General features: G+C 46.9%; 1 long non-coding RNA gene across 1 annotated transcript; it reads left to right on the top strand.

The window, feature by feature from the left end:
• The first annotated feature begins 7470 nt into the window (after positions 1 to 7470).
• On the top strand, positions 7471 to 11702 carry LOC123281407 (uncharacterized). The gene is made up of 3 exons (XR_006520865.2): positions 7471 to 7891; positions 10122 to 10227; positions 10981 to 11702. It is a non-coding gene; the product is annotated as an uncharacterized lncRNA (long non-coding RNA).
• Positions 11703 to 20289: the final 8587 nt, after the last annotated feature.

The raw sequence follows: 20289 nt of genomic DNA on the forward strand, positions 1-20289 counted from the left end.
GCGGTGTGTAGGTCTGTGCCTGGGATCTGAACCTGCAAACCCCTGCCTAGAAGCAGAACGTGCGAACTTAATGCCACCAGGCTGGCCCCTCTGTTTTGTTTCTTGAACATTCCTTCCCAGGTCAAGGCTGCTGCACTTGGTATTTCTCCTTCCTGGATGGAACCTTCCTCCCTCAGCTCTTCCCATCTGTCACTCAGCTCAAGTCTTACTCCTCAGAGAGGCCCCCACCCCTGACCACCTGCCCTCCCGGGACCCCCATCCCCCAGTTTCTATTGTAGCACCCGATTTCTTTCCATTTTTCATTATATTGTCTGTTTGCGTTTATTGTTTTCTATTTGTCTCCCCACAAGACAGCAGGGGCCAAGTCTCTCTTATTCCCAGTAGACTCCCTCGTGCCTAGAACAGGCCTTGGCTCAGGAGTGGTTCTGAATAAATAGTTGTTAAATGACTAATCGAGTGAAGAGATATACTTGGTCTATGGAGGTCTTGGTCAGAAAAGCTCTCTATGATTCAGTCAGACTCCCTTTCCTGTCTCTAAGGACCAAGGGGAAATGTTGCAGATCGAGGAGTGTTGTAAGGTTCTGCTTGTCACACACAGTGTGCTTCCTGGAGGGGGCAGCTTGGTGTCTGCCTGGCAGTGGCCACGTTGTACAGCTCCCAGGAGCACCATCCTGTGGTTTCCCTGTGAAGGATGCCCCTAAAGTTGTGCCACAGAGTGGTCCTCAGAGGCTTTCTTATCACAGAGTAGGGCTGATGGTGGTCAGGCCAGTTGCAACGGAGGCAGCCTGTAAAGTTCTGGACGCTGGACTCAGATGCTCTCCTGGGGTGGGACAGGTGCCAGGGGGACAGGTCAGCTACAGCTTTGGAGACAGGGCCAGCCCCAGAGTCAGAATCAAGTTGTGAGTGTGGACTCACAGTCGTACAGTGGTGATGGAAGGGAGGGAGGGCCACTGGTTTTCCAAGAGACAGTGCAGTGCTCAAGCAAGGGGACCAGCCCGTAGTGAGGGTGACTGGAGCTCAGAGGAGCCAGTGAGGGGCGCCCAGGAGCGAGAGATCTAAGCGGCCAGCAGGGGAGGTGTGTCAGCAGGTGACAGAGCCCCAGCCACCAGGGAACTGCCAGAGCGAAGCAGGTCACCTGTCCTCAGGGGCTGGATTGTCAGGCAGCTAACGTGATCACCAGAATTGGAAATCTAGTCACCAGAACTTGTCTGGGGCTCAGAGCTCCTCAATCCCCCTTTTAATGATCTGTCCTTAAGGGGAGAAGCCTGCCAGTGTGTCATGAAGCTTCTGCTCAGGGGAGGGAAGCCAGAAGGGCATGGACTCAGGACGCAGTCCCAGGAAGGCACGGGGGAGAGCTCCTCACAACTGAGAAGCGTGTGGAGAAAAAAATATGATCATCTAACAAACTAAATACAGTCATTCTTCACTGGAACCTTTACTTGCATTGCAGCCTTTGGAGTGGTGTGTCAAGAATGCATATCCCTCCATTTTGGGTTTTTTTTTTTTTTCAGCTAACAGTTTTTTCACAATGACACAGAAGAAAGGATTCCTAAGTTAGCTCGTTGCTCTGATCTCCTGGTGTGTGGCCTCTCATGCGGTAACCTCAGCAGGAAAACCAGAGTTCACTCTGTCCTGTGAACACCCCCTCTTCCCTTTGGATTTAAGCAAGGACACGTGAGATATCAGAGACCATCAGTAGGAAGTCTCATGAAAATTGGTCCAAAGTGTGATTTTAAATATGGCTGATGCCAAGGGTTAGGGGCAGGAAGCGGGGAAGGATGGAGCACAGGGGATTTTTAGGGCAGCGAAACTATTCTGTATGATACTACAATGTGGGTTACGCATCATCATACATGTGTCGAAACCTGTAGAATGTACAACACCAAGAGTGAACCCTAACGTAAACTATCGACTTTAGCTCATAACAGTGTATCAATATTGGATCATCAATTGTAACATGTGCCACACTAATGGAAGATGTTAATAATAGAAGAGTGTGTGTGTGTGTGTGTGTGTGTGTTGGGGAGGAATGAGGAGATAATGTGGGAACTTTCTGTACTCTCCTCTCCATTTTTCTGTAAACCTAAAACTACTCCAAGAAGTAGTCTATTAATTAAAAAAAAAAATTGTGGCTGGTGCCACAATAAACATTTTGAGTGAGAAGCCGCTCAGAAAAGTGCAAAGGGGTCAGAGAGAAAGAGTGCGGACACTTCATTTTCTTTGCAACTTTTCTTTTATTGGAGAGAACACACTGTTAGGGTGGACTCTGCTCAGGTGAGAAACCCTTCACATTTTTGCACGAAGGCAATAGCAATGAATTATGAGTTTCCCAGCGGGGAGAGGTTTACAGAGATCTGAACAAAGGCACGGAAATCACCAAAGTGAACATCAGGGTCACTTACAAATTCTATCATCTTTTTGTCTTCGGAATCTGTTTATCCCTGGATGTGACACAGCGATAAGTTAGACAGGTCTACCTTTCTAGTATATTTAAAAGAGGATCTTGGAGTCAAGAAAATGTGAAGAAAAATCTGGAAGAGGAAAGGATAGTCCTTGGTAAAATTCAGCAAAAGGACTCGACAGTGAAACAAACTAAGGGTGATAAGTAGTTTTAAGGTTGAGGAAGAAATGGAAAGAAGACAGTTATTCTTGAAGATCTGAAACAGGCCAGAACAGAGACATTTAAGGGATCAGAGCCTTGGGAAGAAAGAAGTCAAGAACAGTGCCGATCAGGATATAAGGAACTTGGTGCTGAGGGCAGGAAATCTTAGGAGAAAAAAGAGTGGTCACTCCCTCTGGGAGGACCCAATGGGCAGATGGACGGTCTGATAGCTTCTGTAATGCCTGACACGCCTCCTTTACATAACAGCGGCCCCAGGCCCATGTGCATGGCAGCATGAGTCACAATGGCCACCACATGGAAGCAACCCAAGTGTCCATTTCATAAAGATGGAAAGTAGACGGTGGTTACCAGGGGCTGAGGGTGAAGGAGAATGAGGAGTTGTTTAATGGATATAGAGTTTCAGTTTTGCAAGATGAGAAAGTTCTGGAGAATATGAATTTACTTAACACTACTGAACACTTAGAAATGATGAAGATGGTAAATTTTATATTATGTGTGTTTGACTACAATAAAAAACAAAACCAAAAACCAAAACAGCTGCGCCACCTGAGAGTGGTCACCGGGGGCCAGGTGGACAGTGAATTTTCTCGTCAGTTTGGGTGAAGTGTTGAACTGCCCCACTTGACTTAAATGCGCCCCCTTGCTCTGTCTCTCTGCAATCATTCAGTCCCTGGTAACTAACGGTTTTTTCTTTGCCCCCACCTCCAGAATTCAAAGAAGCACGTATTCAGTGTCCTGCTTTGTGCCTTGGTTCCTCCTGTGCCACTTCTCTGCCTGAGCATCCTGTTTTGTCTCGGGAGCACCTTTCCTGTTTGAGCCAGCTCCCACAGAGTGCAGTGCAGACACCCACTGTGAACACCCACTCAGCTCCCCTGGGCCTTTCACCCACGACTTGCCCAGAGGTCTTGCTCTCACGGTGCAAATATGATTGCAATGTGGCTGTGCACGCAACCCACGCCTCTCTGGACCCCGTGCTCCAGAGAATTCGAGGCAGAGCAGCGTTTCTATTATCACTTAGTAATTGGAGTTTTGTGGGCCTGGGATTACTGCTAATGGAAAGCAAATGGACTCAGAATCAAGAAATCAGCCATTGAACACCCGGCACCACCCAGTAAAGCGAAGAGGCTATTATGCCACTTTATGTGGGTAGTGATCATCATTTGCAGAAAGATTTGCAAAAACCTTACCAGCCCATAGAAATGATGCCCCGCTAGGCTTTCAAGTGGCCCTGCCCTCCTGGCCCAGAGCAGCTAAGTGGCTGCCCAGGTAGGAAGCCTTACCTAGAGTGTGGATGGCTGCCCAAGGCCCAGGTGCTCCTCCTTGGCGGCAGAGAGATTTAGTTTTGTCTTTGCTTTCTCTCTGGTACCCAAACCTCAGACAAGCTCTCTGAACCCAGAGTATTTCTGTATGCTCTTCCTTAGACTTCCTCAGCCTCATCGCCAACCACGGCCCAGAGAACAGGCGGTGACAGGACCGGGATGGGGCTGCTGTGGGCCAGGAGCCCAGAACAGCGGCTCTTGACTCAAGGAGAGAGAAGTGGCTGTAAAGAGTGACGTTTCTCAGGGTTTGCTGACCCCTGGGCTCCAGGCTAATCTTGCCCTTTCTCCTCAGTGGGGTAGTGTCAGCAATCATACATTTACATGAGGGGCCTTTTCTCCACAGATCACGCCACTCCCTTCCCGGTTGCTAAAAGGCCATTTAATATGCAGAAGCTGTGCTAGAACAGCGTTAGGTTGTGACATGAGGAAATGGAAAAAAAAAATCTGAGCCCGAACTCTGTCCTTCAGTTGTCCTCCTCTGAGAGTACTGCCGATGGCCAAGGACAGAACGGGTGTGTTGTGCCTCTTGGGCTCAGCAAACAGGAGGAACACGGAGGCCACTGAGGCTGTTTGCAAAAGACTGTCAAGGCTCACACGAGTTCTCATGTTCATGTTGGTCCGAGGGCTGGAGGGCCTTGAGTTTTCCCTCCCTGCAGCTGGCCGACTCTGGGATGCTTCCAGACAGCCTCTCGGAGGTGAGAGAGGAAGGAACATTAACTCTGCAACTTAGCCCCTAGGAAAAGTGCGTCCACTCACCGGTGACTACCTCGCTTAGCCATTAAATGTCACGGCAGCCCATGCGCACAGGAAAGAGAATCTACATCTGGCAGTAAAAAAAGGTGATGAAATGAAAGAAGTTGTGAAGTGACATTTTTTTCCAGCAGGTTTGTCATATCTCCTGCATGGAGGAAAATTGCTTTCTGTAAATCTTGGTCCAACAGAACAAAACCCCTATTTCTTTCCAGTTGGGGAGACAGCCATTCTCATCGGCATAATGAAGGTATTGTAAGCTGTGACTTTTACAAAGTCTGAGGGAAAGCAATCTGCAATCTTGGCAGATATGATCTTTCCAGGATGCACTGTGCATTTACGGCGGCGAGGGACCGCAATTAATTTATGAACGAGGACAGCGGGATGTGACCCCTTGTGCGTAGTCTGGGTGGAGCTGTCCCTGTCTGAATTTATGTTCTGGTAATTTAAAAAGATTTATATTAAGCTTTTCTTTCATTTTGAGAGTAGATTAAAATTCTAATGGAAACCATTTGTATGCATTTGTTGAACTGAATAGTATTTATGGCTATGGAAAAAAAATGCTGCAAAATTCTGCCGATAATAAAGTCAGTGAAGCAAGCATAAGTGTAAAAACAGGAAGGAAAGACTCAATAGCAACCGTACTGTATATACAAGTATAATGAGGGAGCGAAGCGAGCAGAACAGGGCTCGGATTAGGCCCCCAAATGGGATAGTTTTCCTTATTTAGCGTAAGGTTTTTATAGCCGTTTTAGGACCTCAAACCAAATTTAAATTTTGAAATAGGCCAGATCGGTCCTCGCAGACCCTATGGCCATGTCACCCTTTCTCATCATTCTTGAGCTCCCACCAGTGTCCAGACTCACGGGCAGGAAAAAATCTAAGCATCGTCTCAGAGAAAAGATGCTTATCTCAGGAAAAGAAGACGCGTCCTCCAAGAGTCCAGGGGGCAGTGAGTAAGGCACAAATCTGAGCTCAGGAGTGTCATGCGGGTGGAGGAGAGGCAGCCCTGGCACATTCTGGGCAAGACCAGGGGTGTCATAGTGCTTGGATCTGTTGATGTGCTCTAGGTACCCACATTCATTGCCATGGCCACTTGACTGGTGCGTGGACTGGAGCCACAGTGGTCACTTCCACGGTGAAGGGCGAGGCGGGTATGCCACAGCCCTGTCAGTGGCCCTTCACCTGCCGGGCAAGGAGTTTCAATGACATGATGATCTTCGAACACAACTATCCAAGAGGACAGCATCCCAGCAAAGGCAGTCAGAGCAGGCTCTCTTGCTGTCACTTTCCCCAAGGGAGAGAAGCAGGAAGCATCCTCGAGCCCCCTACCTTGCTGGAAGGGCAGAGAAATTTGGCATTCTGTCAACATCCATCTCGGAGCTGAGAGTCACCAGGAAACTCACATCTCAGGAACGGCAGCTGCGATAGCCTCTTGGAGTCAGGGAACAAAGTGTGATAGTTAACAGCCCTAAGTGAGGAGGAACGGAGATTTCCTGAGAGCCCACCTTGCTCTCTTCCTGCCTCGTTGTTTTTTCTCCCAGTTGTAAGCATGTTCTTTAACGGAGCTGCGTGGATGTCATAAAATGCCTTATGATGCATTAGAGCAGAATTGTGCATTAGCAAATTTCACAGATGCCGTGGTATTGCTGTCAACAGAAGCCTGCATGGAAAATCAGAAATATCTGAAGAAAGCATTGTCTTCTTTTAAAATTACACCAAGCCGGAAGTGCAGGAGTTCTGGCTTAGGTGTTTTCTGAGGCAAATAACATCCCTATGTGCCCAAAGCACAGGCCTCAGAGTTGGGCCACTTCTACTCTATTTCGTTCACGTCGTGTCTGGGAGGCCAGGAAATGGGTCTCTCCGGGCAGCCATGTGCCCCCGGTATCTAGCACAGTTCCTGGCACACAGTAGGTCCTCGATACCTATCTATTGAGCTAAACAAATATGTTCTAGGCCCCACAGGAGATATAACATGAGTGAGACAAGGTTCCTGACGGTAACAGGGTTGGTAGTGTCTGCACTGAGTGGGCACTCAGTTCAGGTCCTCAGCTTAAGTTTAAGTGACAAATTTTCAAGATTTACTTTCCAAATAATTGCTCTTCACCCCCAATATTAGAACAGAACTTTCTATAATTGAATGGAATTCCCGTGAACCAATTGCTAGAAGTTTTACACACTTTTGTCCTCATCGGATTCCCAAATTAATCCTAGAAAGCAGGTGACCTTATTATTATTATCACCTCATTCACAGTTGAGAGATCTAATAGCTTGCCTATTGTCATGCAACTCTAAGCGGGAGAAGTAGGATTGAAGTTCACGTTTGACCCAAGCCCGGCTCTCACTCATTCATTCCTCTGCTTGGCAACAATTCACTGGACGTCTGTGCCTGTGCTGGGTGGGGTTGGAGGTGTCACAATACATTGTCCCTGCCATCAAAAAACTCATAAACTGTTAGGGAAAGCCACCTGTAAACAAAGAATTGTCACACAGGGTGCCGAGCATTATGAGAGTGGGATATATGGAAACGCTCATGACCACAGTAACTCAACAGGAGACGTGGTAGATGATGCAAGGTTTTCCAGAGGGGGGGACTTGAACTAGTTTTGGGAAATTGAATATTTTTGTCAGGACAACACAGGAATGCTCAGGGTGGTAAAGTCTGTGCTCGAATGTCACCTCATTAGTAGGGCATCCCCGATTCCCCCATATGAAGAGCAGAGTCACACCTCCTTGTCCACAGCTCTCTCAATCCATTTTATTATTTTTTTCCCACAGCACTCAACACGTACAACATACCTCATGCGGTAGGATGAAGAGTGGTCCCCTAAAACGTCCACGTTCTAATCCTCAGAAACTATGTCTATATGAGCCTTTATGGCAAGATGGACTTTGCAGATATGATGAAGTTAAGGGTCTTGAGATGGGAAGATTATCCTGGATTATCTGGGTGGGCCTGATAGAATCACAAGAGTCCTTATAAGAGGGAGGTGGGAGCTCAAAGAGGACAGAAGATGCTCCACAGCTGGCTTTGAAGGTGGAGGAAGCCACGAGAATATGGGAAGCCATGAGTTGCCACTAGAAGCTGAAAAAGGCAAAGAAACGGATTCTCCCCTGGAGACTCCAGAAGGACCCAGTTCGGCTGACACTACTATTTTAGTCCTATCGGACTTGTTTTGGACTTCTGACCTTCAGAACCGTAAGAGAATAAATTTGTGTTGTTTTAAGCCCCTAAGTTTGTGGTAATTTGTTACAGCAGCAATAGGAAACCAGTGCACCGCATACTGACTCGTGCGTATGCTCATTACTTGTCTTCCCCCACTGGTCTATGAACTCCACGAGGCCTTGGTCTATTGTCTTGACGGTTGTATCCCCTGGCACAGAGGCTGGCACAGGAATGGCACCCCATAAGTGTCTGTTGAATGAACGAATACACAGAGAGGCGGTGCACGAAGAGGGACTTCTGTGTGGCTGACTGCCCTGGGTATGAACTGAAATGGCGGGTGGGCGTGGCTGCTTCATGAGCTGAAATGGGGAAGTGGTGGAGGGCTGGAGATGTTGGCCGGAGCTGACGCTGGAGCATTTATTCTGCCAGGGAGGAAGAAATGTTGATGGGTTTTATGTAGAATGGAGACGTGATCGTATTTGCTTCTTGCTTTTTAAGTCATTCTTAAAGCAAATTTTCCCTGTTTGTCATTAAAAATTGGGAATATAGAGAAACATGGACAAAAAAATAAAAAACACTCATAATCTCATTTCCTAGAGATAGCCACTGTTAACATTTTGGTTTAGTGCATAGGTGTGTCTTTCTCCCTTCAAAATTGGAATTATACTTTTCACACTACTTTGAAACTGACTTTTCCCCTTTAATGTGAATGTACCCATGTCATTGACTATTCTTCTAAAAACGTGGTATTTAATGACAACATAGTATTCTATCATACAACCTTAACTAAATTTATTTAACCAATTCCCTCTAATTGGAGAGTTCTTTCAATCTCTCAATATTAAATTATTATAAATAATAATAGTAGCATATAGTAGGCAGTCAATATTTGTTGAACGAATAAATGAATGAATGAATGAATCAGAGAATATTCTCATATGTAAATCTTTCTATATCTCTGTTTCTATAGGAAAAAAAAATTCTTGCAAGTGAAAGTGTTGGGTCGAAGGCTGTATTTTTTTTTAATGGGCTTCAATACATATGGCCAAATTGCCTTTCAAAAAGGTTGTAAAAATTATAACCCCACCAGTAATATATGAGTGCATAATTTCACTGCATCAATGGAGGTATTATAATTTTTAAATCCTTATTTGCATTTTAGAAAAGTTTCCATGGGGACAGGGAGGTAGTAGTTAAGGGGTCTTGTGAAGTTCAGGCAAACTGATGAGAACCTGAACTGTAGCCATGCAGGTTCTATGAGAAAGAGGACAGATCTGAGAGCTATGCAGGACGTAGATCAATAGGACTTGAATGCAAAGACTGAAAGATGTTAGAATGATCCTCAGGTTTCTGCCTTGGGTAGAGTATTGGTTAGGATTCTTTGTTGCAAGTGACAAGAAATATCTCTGACTTAATTAAGCAGGGCTTTATTGTAAGGATGAGCAGCAAGTCACAGAGTCAAAGCTAAGGCACCAGGCACTAGAAGCACTGGGATCCCAGCGCCATTCAGGGATCCAAGAGGCAGAAAGGAATGGACAATCCTTCCTCAAGACCCTTCCCTCAGGGTGTGTTGGTTTTTGTGTCACATTACTTAAGGTTCATCTTCCATGGAGATGGGTTAATCTGGTCTACTTTGGGTCAACTGTCCATCTTGTGGCCAGAAGCAGGGGCTCCACTTCATGAATAGTCCTACCAAGAAGAGAGAGGGGTCAATGCTGTTACCGGCAGACCATTTGAATAAATGCCAGGCACGTAAAAATCCATGACCGAACTACTCATATGGGGGTGCATTCATGACATCAGGAAATATGCAGGTGGAATATTCGAGACAAGTGGAGTGGTCCAGAGCTAACCAGACCATTTCTTCCTATGTTCAACAATTCCTGCTGGTGTTTCAAACTCTCTGTGAACACAGGGATAACTCCTTTCTCAGAAGAGGAGATGGGAAGGAAAGAGATAGAAAGCCCCTTTCTTGACCTTGTTGGGATCCTGGCTCAAATCGCCTTTTTCCCTTTGCCCTCTAGCTGCCAATAAACAGCCTTTACTGAACCCCATTGTGGCAGGCTTCCATATTTTATGCCCCCTCTATCATGCCACAAAGTTGTTCTGAGAGGCAGCTGCCCACCCAGAGACATTTCTTCCAGCCGCAGTTGCATTGGGATGGAGCCATATGACTTGCTTTCACCAATGGAAAAACCTGAAACAGAGACTTTTAGAAGAAGATGAGCCTTTTGCACTTTCTTTTCCCCTTTTCCTTCAATAGGAGCAGAGGGGATGTTTGAGCCACAAGATGCAAGGAGCCTGGGACCCTAAATTACCACGAGGAGAAAGCTGCATGCCGGCCAGGAAGCCCCACACTGGATTGTTATGTGAGTGAGAATCAAACTTGGAGTGTGTTACACCATTCAAATGTCGGGGTTAGTTTGTTATTGTCACTAATTAGTAACCTCATAAACACCTCTGGATACTCGTTTAATAAAGAGCTGAGCAGAATTAAATGGACAATGGGTGAAAAGGACCCCATAGGATTCCAGAGAAACATAACTCTTAAAAACATGGGAAATAATTCACTCCTAGGTGTGTACCCAGGAGAAACGAAACATACATCCACCCAAAAACTTGTACATGAATGTTCATAGCAGCATTATACATATTAGCCCCAAAGTGGAGACAACCCAAATGTCTATCAACTGATGGATAGATAAATAAAATGTGGTATATCCATATAATATTATTCGGCAATAAAGAGAAATTAAGTATGGATACATGTTATAATATGCATAAATCTTGAAAACAGTATACTAAGTGAAAGAAGTCAGTTACAAAGGACCACATATTGTAGAATTCCACTTATGTGCAATGTCCAAAATAGGCAAATCTACAGAGACAGAAATAGTGGTTGCCTGGGGCACGGGGGTGGGGGTAGGTTGGGAGGAAATGGGGAGTGACTGCTAAGGGGTATAGAGTTCTTTTTGGAGAGATGAAAATGTTCAAAGATTGATGATGGTAGTGTTTGCACAACTCTGTGAATATATTGAAAAGCACTGAATTGTACACTTTAAATAGATGAGTTGTATGGTGTGTGAACTCTATCTCAATAAAGCTATTATTTTTTTTAAAAGAGAGAAACATCGGGAATGACAACACAATGAGATCATGATAAGAGGAAGCAGCTAAACCTGACAGGTCACCTCCTCCTCTCGTTCTAGCAACCCAGCCTCTCATAAGAACAAGGAAGAGCAAAGTGACAGCTTCCAGAGCAAAGGGGAGACATCTCGCAGCTCTGAGTAGATAAGCTTAGTGCTGGCTTCACACGGAGGGGCAAGACTCCGGACTCCATAGGATAACAAAGCTTTGTTTCCAAATCAACTGTGAATATGAAGACCGAAGGAGAGCTGACCCAGGGCCCATCGCAAAAGGGTTCAGAGAGACCACAGATCTTTGCTGGCCAAAGTATTAAAAATAAAACAACAAAACCAAAGACCCTTCACAAGAAACTGAAATCACAAGAAACTGAAATGTAAAGGAGAATGACTTGAGTTTGTCAGTATCGCGAGAACTGAAAGGGGATCTGCGTTGGCTCCTGGAAGTGTATAACCAGGTTAGGAACAGTGGAGCTGAGATTAACTCAGATGCCCATCAGAGGCTCCGAATGGAAAACCATGTTGAAAAGCATAAAGTGCTCTCTGATGTGAGGCATTCTTGGGATGTGCGGAAATTATTTTCATTTGAAGGGAAAGAGAAAAACTAAGAAACAAAAGAAGCCAAAGAGCCTTTCAAATATTTTACCATGAATTCGTACTTTGAAAGGAAAATAATAAAAGTGGATTCATAATGACTGATTAAAAACATAGCCTTGTTTACTAGGGGAGATCAAAAGCTGGCAAAATTGTGGTGCCTTAATTTGGGGGGAAATTGCTTGCCCCCAGTCAACAAATGTGGGACCTCTTACCCCTTCCACTGTGAAGCATGTGGGAGCTCTGAGCCTCCCCATCCCTCTTGTGCAGGGCTGTGCACCCAGGTTTCTGAAGCCCAGGGTGGACCCCTACTGAAGACAGGCGTGTGGAACAAACTTTCTGCTTTGTGGTGTCAGCAAGTCTTAAGGAGCTCACCAAGGTCTGACTGATTCTAGAAAGGAAACCTGGAAGCTTTCTGGCAGAAGAGAAGGGCATGCAGCATTGACAGGGAATTTTAAGTTTGATGAAAGAAAGAGAAGGAGAAAGACTGGCCTTGCTCCTAATGAGCGTACGATTTTATTAGTTCTGTAGTCTTTTCTCTTGAGATGGCACCTCTTGCTGTCTTTCTTGGGGAAGCATTCCTCTGTTTTATTATGAAGGAAGGAAAGAGTACGAGGCTGGTGGGCTTTTCCATCCTCTGGCAATCTGGCAGGTCAGCATTATTTTATAAATGAGGAGACCAGGACTCGGAAATATTTATTAATTCTCCCTGGGCCTGAATTCAAACCTAGCTCTGACCTCCAAGTTCATTGTTTTTGCATCGCTCCCTGCAGCCTCCCAAGAAAAATAGCTTCCTCTTGTCCTGCTTATCCAAGAAAAATGAGTTTCCCTTGTTTCCTCTGGACGGGGAAATGGTGGGAATAAATTTACTATGTTTTAGTGGGTAATTCATGCTGCTGGCCACTGAGTTATTTTGGTAGGTCCGAGCATTCTGACTTCCAGAGACTTTTATTTATGAATTATTTTCTGGTGCAAATTAAGAGTAAAGTTGGTGTCCATCCTCTCTGGTGCGTTCAGATGCTGAAACTGGCAAAAGCTGAAGGGGGACTGAGGAATGGGATTCAAACTCACTTTTGCCCTCCTGCGTCCTTGCTGGGATAGGATGCTATGAGGTCCTTGAGATTTTTGTTGGGAACCTGGGCCTTGGGGATTACATTTCTCCAGTGGCTTTTCCAGGACTTGCGTCTGTGTTAAAACAACATAGGGTGCTGTGAGCTTGGTCACCTGGTGCTTACTTAACACAGGAAAGCCTGCTCGCTCACTAAGCCCGAGAGTGTGACCGGCAAGTCTCTTGAGTGTTTGTTCACTGTCCTTAGCCTCATCTCATGCCCTCTCTCCAGTGTGCCTGCTAATTTTTTTCTCCCCTCAGCCACGGCAACCTGCTGTTACCATAAACACATACAAAGTTTTTTTAGGGTGTGTTTTTAAGGCATGAATTCTTAAACTTTTTTTTTTTGCCCCAGCAACCATGTGGCAGTCTATGGACCCCTTTTCAGAACTATATTTTTAAACACGGGAAATAAAACACATGGGATTACAATGGAAACCAATTACATTGATATACAGTTATCAAACTGTCTTCCAAAACTCATTGTGCTAGAGTAAATACACGCTTTTTTATTGAGTTAAATAGCAAGAGCTAGCCCAAGTTTAATAACCACCATGATTTTAAGGTGGTAATGAGGGTAAATAATGTTTCAAGATATTTGTAGCAACTGGCGATGGGATATGAACAGATCTGTGATTTCTACCCAGAACAAACCACAGGAACTGCTGAAACTACCGTGGTTCGGGGCCCACGTTTATAACAAAGGGAAATGCTAAGTTTCAGCTGGAGGGTAGTGAAAATAAAGATGTAATTGTTTTCCTTCCCAAACTGAGGGTCCCTGGAATTTACAGGCCTCCCGAATTCCTGTATAAAGTGGAAGCCTAGCTTTCTTCCTTCAAGATTTTTTAGAGAAAGAATGAATTTATTATTGTTGTTCTTGTTGTTTTCTTACTTTTCAAAGTTCTTTCAATTTCCCAATTACTTGGTTTCTCTTGCTCATCTTCTCTGCAGTCTCAGAATTCCTGCCTCAGTCTTTTGAACACCTTTCCTCTCCTTTTTAAAGAGACTTTCACTTCCCTCAGTTGTGTAAACTCAGCAGGAAATCCAAAGAAACACTTGGAAAATATGCAAGCAGCAGAAGACGAGAGGGAGGAGGAGCTGATGTGTGTGTTAGGGAACCTCTCTGTAAGAGGGGGTCACGTGGTACCCGGGCACCTCCCACTAATGCATCCTCGGCTCTGCGGAGTTCCTCATCCTTGCTGACGCCTGGAGTCTGGGGTCCTCCCTCCTCTGGAGACTGGGGTCCTCCCTCCTCTGGAGAGCGGAGTCCTCCTTCCTCTGGAGTCTGCAGTCTTCCCTCCTCTGGAGTCTGGGGTCCTCCCTCCTCTGGAGACTGAGGTCCTCCTTTCTCTGGAGTCTGCAGTCTTCCCTCCTCTGGAGTCTGGAGTCCTCCCTCCTCTGGAGTCTGCAGTCTTCCCTCCTCTGGAGTCTGGAGTCCTCCCTCCTCTGGAGACTGGGGTCCTCCCTCCTCTGGAGAGCAGAGTCCTCCTTCCTCTGGAGTCTGCAGTCTTCCCTCCTCTGGAGTCTGGGGTCCTCCCTCCTCTGGAGACTGAGGTCCTCCTTTCTCTGGAGTCTGCAGTCTTCCCTCCTCTGGAGTCTGGAGTCCTCCCTCCTCTGGAGTCTGCAGTCTTCCCTCCTCTGGAGTCTGGAGTCCTCCCTCCTCTGGAGACTGGGGTCCTCCCTCCTCTGGAGTCTGGAGTCCTCCTTCCTCTGGAGACTGGGGTCCTCCCTCCTCCGGAGACTGGGGTCCTCCCTCCTCTGGAGAGCGGAGTCCTCCTTCCTCTGGAGTCTGCAGTCTTCCCTCCTCTGGAGTCTGGGGTCCTCCCTCCTCTGGAGTCTGGGGTCCTCCTTCCTCTGGAGACTGGGGTCCTCCCTCCTCTGGAGTCTGGGGTCCTCCCTTCTCTGGAGTCTGGGATCCTCCCTCCTCTGGAGTCTGGGGTCCTCCTGGCCTCTTGTGCCCCTCACCTGTGAAATCAGCAGTGGCCCCAACGTTTGCCTGTATAGACCTTTAAATAATTTTGGAACATTATGTATCTCTTCATACATTTTTAGGTAAACCGATCAAATTTTTAATTGTAAGTTTAAATCATTTAAAATGATTTATTTTCCTGCCTATTGTACATTGTCTCCCTGCTTTAAATACATATTTTATTAAAACCTTGGAGCTCTAGATTTTAGCTCATCCTATTCACGTAACCAAATGACAAAGCCACTCTTTGCAGTCACACCAATCAGCTAAATCAGACTTATTGTTTGGCAGAAGAAGTCTGAGTTCCCACAGGGACCATCTCAGTTCTGAATTTGAATCCTGACATGGCCAGGACATGGCCTCAGATGGAGAGAGAGGTGGCTGCAGGCATGTAGAGAGAGAGGTAGAGAGACGGATGGTGGGTGGAAGGGTGAGGCCGGGCCTGAAGGGTGAGGCCAGGCCTGGATTCCCTGCCTTGCCCTCAGAGCGTCCTCAGGAGCAGTGCATTCTGGAATTGTCCCTTCTTGGTGTCCTAGAGGTGTTTACACTCCAGTGTGATTCAGGATGGGTGAGAGAAAGGCCTTATTTTTGTTCACTGAGAAGACAGCTGCGCAAGGGGATGGAGTGGGGGCAAATCCCGCATAATGTTGGCATATTCCTGGACCAATCAATTTTAGGAAGCTGAGAACCTGGAAATGGATTCCCTTAAGGCTGCCCATGTCCCCTAAAAAGCCTTTGTGGGCTTCGGTTTCATTGAAGATTCGTGACATAAAGGAAGGGGCTTAGTCCCGCCTTAATTAAGCTCTTCAGGTCAGTCATGATGCAAGCTCTTTGCCCTTCCCTAGTCACCAGATAGTCATTGACAACCGACTATTGGCCAACACGGTGCTGGCTGTTGAGGGAAACCAAGTCACAGTTTCTGCCCTGTAGGCAGAGCCTGGGAAAGGAGACAGGCAAATGCAATAGCAAGGGTGGTGTGGTGGCAGGGACATGGAGCAAGGAGGAGACAAGCTCAGCTTAGGCTGGTGGCCCGGTGTGCACAGGGGGGCAGGCAGGGCTTCCTGGGGAGATGGTGTCCAGTCTGAGGGCTGAAGGCCAGGCATGGGCAAACCAGAAGAGAGAGGGAGAGGATGGGGCTATGAGAGCAGGGAACGGCTCTGCAGGCAGAGTGACCAGCCTGGACAAAGCCTGGGTGGCTGGAGCGTGAACACTGAGTAACATGATGTGCCAGCATCGGCCGGTCCAGGCAAAGAGCAGGAAATCCTAAGGCAGACTGAGTCAACTGTCTGCATGGCAGAGAAACAGGCATATCAAGGCCACACAGTAAAATGAGGGGCTAGTCTTGAATTATGATCCAGACATCTTTGCTGGAAGGCCAGAGGCGTGCCCTCTCTCCATGAGAGGTGCTATTTATTCTAGCAGTTTTTGATTTCAAGGCATTTAATTACTGTCAACTAATTACACCTCTAAAGATGCTTGAGTGCGGGTAGAGTTATCTCTGGTTCAGAGAGGAGGAATGTCAGGATCCCACAAAACAACACCGTCTGTCTCAGATGAACTCCAACTCGGGGTGTCAGGGAGCTCAGGATTTCTGCCTCTTGGTGGGGGACAATGGCCATACCTTTGTGCTCCTCTCTCAGGTCCTGCCTGATAGACACACCAGGTGCAGCCACCTTTGTGAAGAGGATGGCCTGGCCGTGGCACAACCCTGCCGCCCCCGAGAGCCGGCAGCCAGCCACCTGCCCATCAGCTGGGCGGCTGCGGCCCAGCACTTTCTTCTTTCCCTGGCTTTTCTTTTCTGAACTTGGCACAGCCAAGCCCGTCCTGGGAGGAGACTGGTCTCCCCAGAGGAGGTTAAGCTTTTTGGCTTTAGTTTTAAATACCGCTTGCTTTACTTTTTTTTTCGCTTCACAGCGATAAGTGACAATCCCACAGGTGGGATCAGCTCTTGCCAAAAGGACCAGTGTGCTCAGGCCTTGCGGAGAAGAAAGGCAGAGGGCTGACCAAGGAACTGGTCACAGGATGGGAGGCCGTCTGAGCCGCTGGTCAAGGACACAGCCTCCCGGGGAAAGCTGGGGGTCAGCGGGAAACGCTGGGGGGACACTTGGAAAGTCGTGTGCTTGCACGCAGGTCTCCAGAGCACGAGCAGCAGCAGTGGCTCTTGCCATTTTGTCTTGTAAAGGCTGTCAGCTGGCACGCAGCATGCATCTACGTTAGTTTCGGGTTTGCTGGAGCAGCTGCCTCTTGGACGAGGGTAAGACTGAGAACTGCCCAACTCCTGGTGGCTGTGCTCACCCGAGTGTGACAGTTAGAGCCACGCTCGGCCAGAACTCAGTAGTTGGCACAGGGGGCCTGGTGAGGAGGCATCCTTTTAGCCAGAAAGATGCATTTTTCTCCATTTGGCTCTGCGGTTGCAGGAGCGCGTGCACCTGCAGGCTCCTAATGTGGCTGCAGCGACACGCCTGCGGCAGGTATGAACAAGGGGTGGGGAAGAGAGATGGATGGCGGGCTCTCCCTCCTCTTGCATGCCCTTGGCTAGTCTCTGTGATGTGCTCTCAAATGGTCCTTTACCCGGTGCCTCCCAGGAGACAGGCAGGTCCTGAAATAAAATATGTCAAGCTCCCTTGTATGCCATCCTCTTTGCTAATCTTCAAGGCTTTGACAAAACATCTCGCCACACATAATGCAGAGTAGATATTCCGTAATTCCTTGGATGAGTTAGCAGATTAAAATCAGTGGTGTCGTAGGATCAGCATGCTGGCCTTGGACTCAATGTCCCAGAAAATAGGGCCACAAGAATAGGAATTTTCAATATTTTTGATGACGATGATGATTAATGCCATACCTGTGTTCTCTGAAATAAAGGATAACAGAATAGCGGAGTTTGAAAAGGAAGAATTATGTGTATTCATAAGGAAAATTGGGATGGAAAATTTGAAATCACAGCATCCTGGAAAATATACTAGCCCGGTACGATAGACTCCTCAACCTTGAAGGCCCCCAGAGGACACATGCAATTTCTTTGTCTGTCCCAATTTGTCCCTTTGTAGCAAAAAAGTGAGTGGGAATATATATTCGTTTCCTAGGCTGCCATAAGAAAATACAACAGACCAGCAGCTCAATCAACAGAAATGTATTGTCTCGTGGGTGTCGGCAGGGTTGGTTCCTTCGGAGGGCTGTGGGGAAGAAACTGGTCTATACTCTCCTCTGGCTTCTGGTGAATTGTGGGCCGTCTTTGGTGTTCCTTGGCTTGTAGACGCAGCACCCTAGTCTCTGCCTTCATCTTTACATGTCATTCTCCCTGTGTGTCTGTCTGCGTCCAAACTTCCCCCTTTTATGAGGACACCAGTCATATTGCATTAGGGGCCCACCCTTCTCCGCCATGACCTTAGCTTAAATAATTATGTCCGTCATGACTCTATTTCCAAAAAAGGTCACATTCTGAGGTACTGGGGGTGAGGACTTCAAGATATGAATTTGGGGGGGAACACAATTCAGCCCCCAACAGAGCATTTCCATAGCTTCAAGACGGGAAGAGTGAGAGAAACCCCTAATGGGAAACTGCGTGTGAGGGGCAATGAGGGAAAGGAGGGAGATGGGGAATGAAGGAAGAGAGCAAGGGGCAGCCGTGGTGGCCGGAAAAAGGAGAGCAGAGACAGCAGCATCAGAGAAGGGGGTTTGTTGCAGGCCTGCTCCCCCATGTAGTCATTCATTCATTCATTCATTCATTCCTGAGCCCCTGATGTTTGCCGGACAGAATATTAGATGGGGAGCATGAGGACCATTTCCTCCATGAGCTTCTAATTTAGCTCATTCATGTGGCTATTTAAGTTAATTGAAATTAAATAAAATCAAAAGTTCAGTTCCTCAGTCTCACTAGCCATATTTCAAGTGTGGTTTGTGGCTACTGTTTTTGTTTTGTTTTTTTCTCTTATTAGTTGTTTGTCTTTTTAATCGAGATAACATTGATTTATAAAATCCAATTTTATACATCATTGTATTTTGATTTCTGTGTAGACTACATCACATTCGCCACCCAAAGACTAATGACCATCCGTCACTGTACACATGTGCCCTGTCACCTCTTTCGCCCTCCTCCCTCCCCCTTCCCCTCTGGTAACCACCAATCTAATCTCTGTATCTGTGTGTTTGTTTGTTGTTGTTGTCTTGGTGAGGAATATTTGCTCTGAGCTAACATCTGTGCCAATCTTCCTCTATTTCCTATGTGGGTCACTGCCACAGCACACCTGGTGAGTGGTGTGTGTCTGTACCTGGGATCCCAACTCATGAACCCAGGCCACTGAAGTGGAGCACATGGTACCTAACTCTATGCCACTGGGCTGGCCCCTTGTTGTTGTTGTTGTTGTTTTTATTTTCTACTTATGAGTGAGATCATACAGTATTTGACTTTCTCCATCTGACTTATTTCACTTAGCATAATACCCTCAAGGTTGTATTCCATGTTGTTGTAAATGGCACGATTTTATCTTTTTTATGGCTGAGTAGTGTTCCATTGTGTACATATACCACATCTTCTGTATCCATTCATCCATTGATGGGCCCTTAGGTTGTTTCCAAGTCTTGGCTATTGTGAGTAACTCTGCAATGAACATGGGGTGCATGTATCTTTATGCTTTCTTGTTTTTGTGTTCTTTGGGTAACCATTTTGGACAGCACAGATATAGAACATTTCCAGCATCACAGAAAGTTCTACTGGACAGAGGATTTCCCAGGGGGACCTGGGGGACCAGGCCTGGAAGAGGCTCCCGTCACTTCTCCAGCCTCCATCTTCAGGGCATGTGGAGAGAGGTAGGAATATGAAGAAGAAATGTGACTGAAAGAAAGATGGAAATGGGTTGAAAAGAGGAAGGGTGTTCTAGGCGGGGCCACAGCTGGCCTCGAGTTCCAGCTGCAGGACGGAGCTCGTAGGGCTTAGAGATCAGCAAGGACACCCACGGAACCTGAGAATGCTGGAGGTGGTGAGTCATGGGCTAAAAGGCTGACGACAGATCAGGTGACCTTGGAGTTGGCCTTTATCTTAGAGCCCATACTGAGAAGCATTTACTCTATCATCATTATTGGTGATGCTCTGGAGATGTCCCCAGAACCTCCAGTTTGGGAAACACTGGCCCAAAGTAGAGCAGAGCAGGGGTAGTGGGCACTGTTGGCTGGTTGCTTCCCTGGGGCTAAGAGATCTGCAGTCTAGGGCTCTCCATCAGGCTGGAGGAGACACTGAGGCCCCTTCATTGCTCCTGCAAATGCTTCCAAATTGGCCAGGTTCCGAAGACAGGAATAGAAGCCAACACCACTTAAGTAAGTTAGACGGACGTTTGATGAATAATAAGGTGTCTTTCAGTAATAACATGGGTAACACGCTTTTAAGGATGGCATACAGCTATTTTGTGCATATCCAGGTGGGAGACGTCACAACAGACAAAACCTCGGGGATTATTGGGTCTCAGAAGCAGAAGTTGATGGTCAACATGGTGCAGGTATTGGCAGAAGGAGCGTCCGTGTGGCCTGGATGAACAGGGGGTGACACGGGATCACCAGGGAGCCATCCGGGGGCCGTGCAGACACAGCGGAGGTCAGGCTCGGTGACAGGACGTCATGCCGT

Source organism: Equus asinus, chromosome 27 (genome assembly GCF_041296235.1).
Source record: "Equus asinus isolate D_3611 breed Donkey chromosome 27, EquAss-T2T_v2, whole genome shotgun sequence".
Classification (NCBI taxonomy): domain Eukaryota; kingdom Metazoa; phylum Chordata; class Mammalia; order Perissodactyla; family Equidae; genus Equus; species Equus asinus.